The following is a 6,441-nucleotide window of genomic DNA, read 5'->3' as shown; positions in this document are numbered from 1 at the left end:
TCGCCAAAACACCTATAAAAGATCACACCATCCACTTGAAGGACGGAGAGATTATCTAGGAGAACAGGACTGCATCAGCAAGCCTTTGTCAACGTGCTCAATGTAAACTTGTTGAGCCGTCCGGTCTTTTCAATCATTTGCAGCCTGTCGGTATTCAAAAGCGCACTCTTTGGTATTCAAAACCACACTCTCCGGTGTATTTGAAATTCTGTTCAAAACACACTCAGGTATTCAAAACCACACTCTCTGGTGCATCTTAAATTCCATTATGGTGTTAGTTCACATATATATAACTGTATAAATTCTTGTTGTTCAATGTGCTTCAAAACCCACAATGGATATCACTCTCTTTTTGAGCAATTCCTCAGTGCATCAATTTCAAACACTCTCCATAGACAGTTTCCCAATGCGTGGGTTGCTCTAGCAAGATGAAATGATAGCGAGTTCAAACCTCAAACACTCTATTCAATTCCGTTCATGCAAAATGACAGCTTGTTCTCAATGAATGTTTGAGCGACTCAATGAATTTGAAATTCATTGAGTCGCTCAAACATTCATTGAGAACAAGCTGTCATTTTGCATGAACGGAATTGAATAGAGTGTTTGAGGTTTGAACTCGCTATCATTTCATCTTGCTAGAGCAACCCACGCATTGGGAAACTGTCTATGGAGAGTGTTTGAAATTGATGCACTGAGGAATTGCTCAAAAAGAGAGTGATATCCATTGTGGGTTTTGAAGCACATTGAACAACAAGAATTTATACAGTTATATATATGTGAACTAACACCATAATGGAATTTAAGATGCACCAGAGAGTGTGGTTTTGAATACCTGAGTGTGTTTTTGAACAGAATTTCAAATACACCGGAGAGTGTGGTTTTGAATACCAAAGAGTGCGCTTTTGAATACCGACAGGCTGCAAATGATTGAAAAGACCGGACGGCTCAACAAGTTTACATTGAGCACGTTGACAAAGGCTTGCTGATGCAGTCCTGTTCTCCTAGATAATCTCTCCGTCCTTCAAGTGGATGGTGTGATCTTTTATAGGTGTTTTGGCGATACCTTTTGTATATATTAGTTAGTTTTGACAGGGTCGCGAATTTTTTGCTCTTTGTGTTGTTGCTGTCAAAAAAATATGGGCCAGAATTCCATCTATTTCATTGTGTCCAAGAAGAAGGGCTCTTTTCATCCCATCCTGGATCTCAAAGGAATTGACAGTTATTTGCATGTGACTCATTTTCTCATGGAAACCTTGTGCAAAGTGATAATGGCAGTACAGTCGGGGGCGTTCCTGACGTCTCTGGATTTGTCTGAGGCGTACCTGCATATTCCCATCTGTCTAGAGCATCAACAATTTCTGCGTTTCGCAGTTTTGTGGCGTCATTATCTGTTTCAAGCGCTACCTTTTGGTTTGGCCACCGTGCCCAGAACTTTTTTTCAAGGTTGTGGTGGTGGAGTTGAGAAAAGATGGGATCCTAGTACACCCGTACTTGGACAACTGGCTGATTCGGGCCAAGAGTCTGGAAGAGAGCCTCCAGGTCTCGCACAAGGTGATCTCCTTATTGAAGGAGCTATGTTGAGTCGTGAACCTGGCCAAGAGCAGTCTTCAGCCATCACAGTCACTAGAATATCTCGGTGTTCAGTTTGACATGAAAAAAGGCAGCGTGTTCCTGCCAGAGGGCCGTATTCAGAAGCTTATGGCTCGGGTGCATCTATTGAAAAACATAATACGCCTGACAGTATGGTCCTATCTACTGGTGCTCGGATTGATGACTGCGACCCTGGAGGTGGTACCGTGGACAAGGGCACATATGTATCGCCTTCAGCGTGCTTTGCTCTCTCGTTGGAACCCACAGTCTCAAAACTATTCGATTCAGCTCCACCTCCTGATGGAGGTCTACACTCAACTGCGGTGGTTAAAAGCAATCATGTAAGATCACCAGACTGGCTACTGCTCACAACAGATAAGAACCTCCAGGTTTGGGGAGCTCACTGTCAGGAGCTGACACCGCAAGGACAATGAAGTGCAGAAGAGTCTCTCTGGAACATCAATCGGCTGGAAACTTGTGTGGTCCGGTTGGCTTGTTTGCAGTTCGGTGAAAGATTGCAGGGTCAAACAGTCCAGATTTTGTTGGACAATGCAATGACAGTGGCTTACATTAATCAGCAGGGAGGAAACAGCCAGCAAATGTCACAGGAAATAGTCCAACTTATGAAATGGGTGGAACTGCATCTTCAGGAGATCTCAGGCTTGCACCTTGCAGGAAAAGAATGTAAGAGCCAACTTTCTCAGCAGACAGAGTCTGGATCAAGGAGAATGGGAATTGTCAAATGAATTATTTCAGCTAATAGTGGATCCCTAGGGCCTTCCATTTATGGACTTATTGGCGACTTCTCACAGTGTGAAAGTCCCTCACTTCTTCAGTCGCAGGAGAGATACAAAGCCTTTGGGCATCAATGCCCTTGTGCTGCAGTGGCCAGAGGAGAAGCTGCTGTATGCCTTTCCCTTGTGGCCCATGTTGGGCAGGATGATTTGAAAGATCGAGAGTCTCAGGGGGCTGGTGCTTCTGATGGCAACAGATTGGCCCAGAAGACAGTGCTATGCAGATTTGTGAAGGTTCCTGGTGGACTCTCCCCTCCTGTTTACGGCGCACAGGGATCTGCTAGGGCAGGGACCTGTTCTTCATGAAGATCCAAATCAATTTTGTTTTACGGTATGGCCCTTGAGAGGATTCGGTTGCTGAAGCATGAATATTCCACTGCAGTGATTGCCACCTTGCTAAGAGCGAGAAAGTTCTCCACTTTAGCCCATGTGCCGGTTTGGCAAGTGTTTGAGGCTTGGTGTGAAGATCAAGGGGTTCTTCCTCATTCGATTAAGATCCCGCTCATTTTGGAATTTTTGCAGCATGGATTGATTAAGGGGTTGACCCTTAATTCCTTAAAGGTACAGTTGGTGGCTCTTGCCTGTTGCCGAGGCCAGGTGAATGGTGGGCCCTTGTCAGCTCATCTGGATATGGCCCATTTCTTGAAAGGAGTGAAGCATCTTCGTTCTCCCTTGTGGGTACCAGGGCCCTTGTGGAGTCTTACTCTAGCTTTGAATTTTTTAGCGGGCCCTACTTTTCGACCGAAGCATAACTTTTTCTTGAGATTACTGATCTTTAAAATGGTGTTTCTTGTGGCAATTTGTTCTGTGTGTCGAGTATCCGAACTACAGACCTTGTCTTGCTGGGAGCCGTTTCTACGAGTGACTCCAGGGGCGATACAGCTGCATACTGTTCCTTCTTTTTTGCCAAAAGTAGTCTCGGATTTTCACTTGAATCAGTCTATTTCCCTGCCGTCTCTAGACAGGGTAAGAAGCCTGGAGGACAGCAGATATACTGGGGAGGAAGTTGGGAAGTGTGACTGATTATCCGCTATCCACGGAAAACACCTGTTACAGGTGAGCAATTTCGCTTTTTCCGTGGACAAGTGGGACATCAGTCACAAATGGGACTCCCTAGCTGAGAAGTCCAAGAGAAAAATCCCAGAGGCCCTCAGGGAAGGGAACATAAGACAGCAGAGGCAAAAGAGGAGTGAGAAGAGAATCGTCATGGTGACTATGTCTGGCGAACTTGTGGAGGGAGGACCACATTGCTACCTTACAGATGTTGAGGATAGGAACAGAGCCTTGAAAAGCAGTGATAGTGGCCCAAGCATGGATCTGGTGATCTGTAACACAGCTAGGAGAAGAGTGAGCGAAAGTAGAGTAGCAGAAATGAATACAAGAAGTGAGCCAGCAAGACAGAGTTTGTTTGAGAACAGGAAAGCCAGGCCTATTAGGGTCATAGGCCACAAATAGCTGGGAGCACTGCCTGGTGGCCTGTGGCACTGGAGATAGATTCTGAGAGCAAGAACATTGTCCAGGGTGTGGAGGCACGCCTCATGCGGGGACACATGAGGAAGCGGTGAAAACACAGGCAAAGAAATGGACTGCTGCAAGTGAAACTTGAATACCACCTTAGGCAGGAATCTCGGATGAGCTCGCAGGACCACCTTTTCAGGAAAGAACCATAGGTATGGAAGATATATGATCAATGCCTGTAGTTCGCTGATTCTGTGAGCCAAAGTCACCGGAATGAGAAAGATCACTTTCAGATGAAGAAAATGATTGAGGCATACTCCAAAGGTTCAAAGGGAAGATGAGTAAGGCAATCCAGTACAAAACAGAGATCCCATTGAACCAAAGTATGAGGACAAGGAGGCTTAACATTGAAAAGTCCATTTATGAACTGAGAAACAATCGGGTGCCCTTGAACAGGGGCACGATAAGCCTCAATAGTTGCTAAATGACATCTCGGAGAGATGAAGGAGATAGCGGAGAAGGAGGGAGATGGAGAACTCTATAGGGAGGATATGCCGAAAGGAAGACCATAAGGAAAACAGCTTCCATTTTCTGGAGTAAGAATGGCGCGTGGAAGGTTTAGGGGCAGCCAAAAGTTTGTCCTGAATCTGCTGAGGCAGGCCCTGAAAACCAAACCAGTCAGGAACCTTGCAGAAGCCAAGCCACGAGTCTCAGACATCCTGGGTCATGATGGAGGAGAACCCCATCATCTTGAATGAGAAGATCCAGACGGAGCAGAAAAGGAAATGGTGGAGCCACCGCCAGGTGGTGCAGCCAAGGAAACAAGGTTTGAAGGGGCCAGCCCGGAGCAGTATCACTCAAGTACCATTGATGCACACTTTGAGGAGAGCATTGGCGATGACTGGAAGAGAAGGAAAAGCATACAAGTGTCCGGACCAGGAGATGGCAAATGCATCCTGTGACATTGCCTCTGCAGCTGGGAGGTTTTAGCAGAATGGGGGCAGGTGATGATTCTACAGAGATGCAAACAGGTCTCCTTGAAGAAGACCCCAGTGTAGAGAGAGACTATACACTTCCTCTGGGTGCAGACTCCATTCATGCGACTGAAGTAGTTCACTGAGGGCATCCACAAGGACATTCAACCTCCCCAGGAGATAAACCACTGATAAGCGAATCCCTCGACGAAGGGCCCATTGCCAGATAAGAAGCACTTCTACACATAATGGAAAGGAACCTTCCCCCCCCCCCCCCCCAATACTTGTTCAGATAATAGATGGCAACTATATTTTCTAGACGGACTTACACTGAACAGTAAAGCATCCATGGTTCGAAGGTGAGAAGTGTTCTGCGAACCACCTGGAGCTCGAGCAGGTTGATGTGAAGGTGCCTCTCTGAAAACGTCTAGGTCCCCTGCATCATCACAGGCTGACAATGAGCTCCCCCCCCCCCCCCACAGGGAGGCATTGGTCATCAGAAGGATGTTGACAGGAGGCATATGAATGCTCCTCCCTAAGAAGAGACAATTGTTTGAGAGCCAATGTTGAAGACCCGGGAAGAGATAATGAAGAACTGGTAGCTTGTTTGAGAGCGGCTGAAGGAACTGGTTCCAGAGTAGATGGAAGCGGTCAAATGTAGAGGTGAGTGAGAGGAATGACTGCAATCATAGACGCCATGTGACCCAAGAGTTTGAGGTAAAAGTGGGCTGTCATGGAGGCATGCCACTGTAGCCAAAAGAAGAGGTTGTGAAGGGCGAGGCCCTTGTTACGAAGAAGAATAGCATGGAAGAATGTCATGTTCAGGAGGGTGCCAATGAATTCCAGACTCCTGCTCGGTTGGGGGTGAGACTTCGCAAAATTGATGAGAAAACCCAACTGGTGCATGGTGGCCACCACTTGTGCGACATGGTCGGAAGGACTCGCCATCAGTCAATTTTCCAGATATGGGAACACCAGAATGTCCCAGCTGCAAAGATGAGCTGTCATGACAGCAAGACATTTGGTGAACACTCAGGAGTAGGGGGGGGGGGGGTGGCAATTGAGAGGCCAAAGGGCAGAACCTTGAACTGGAAGTGAAGGTCTTGGACAAGAAAGCATAGATAGCGATGATGTGAGGGATGAATCGCAATGTGGTTGTACACATCCTTGAGGTCGATAGAAGTGAGCCAATCCCTGGGTCACAGCAGCAGAAAAATGGACATCGAGAACGTCAAGCACATCTTGTCGTGGATGATGCAATAGGGGTGCTCTGCAATCCGGAATAGGGAGAAGATCCCCTGTTTTTTTAGGGATCAGGAAGAAGTGAGAGTAGAAACTGCATCCTCATTGAGAGATGGACACTGGTTCCACTGCATACATGTGAAGCTGCTGTAGTTCCCGGTGAATAATGTGAAGTTGACCTAGTGGGCAATGAAAAGGAGCTGGAGGGGTTGGTGGAGGTGGAGCAAAGAAATCGATGAAATAGCTCTGGAGACAATGGTCACTACCCAACAATCCGAAAAGAGAACTTGCCATGCCTCTGAAAAGTGTAACAATCCTCTCCCCCCCCCCCCCCCACCCCACACACACACACACTGGGATGAATGAGTAGGGTTTCGGAGGTA

Source organism: Rhinatrema bivittatum, chromosome 1 (genome assembly GCF_901001135.1).
Source record: "Rhinatrema bivittatum chromosome 1, aRhiBiv1.1, whole genome shotgun sequence".
Taxonomy (NCBI): domain Eukaryota; kingdom Metazoa; phylum Chordata; class Amphibia; order Gymnophiona; family Rhinatrematidae; genus Rhinatrema; species Rhinatrema bivittatum.
Note: the sequence above shows the minus strand (reverse complement) of the source record.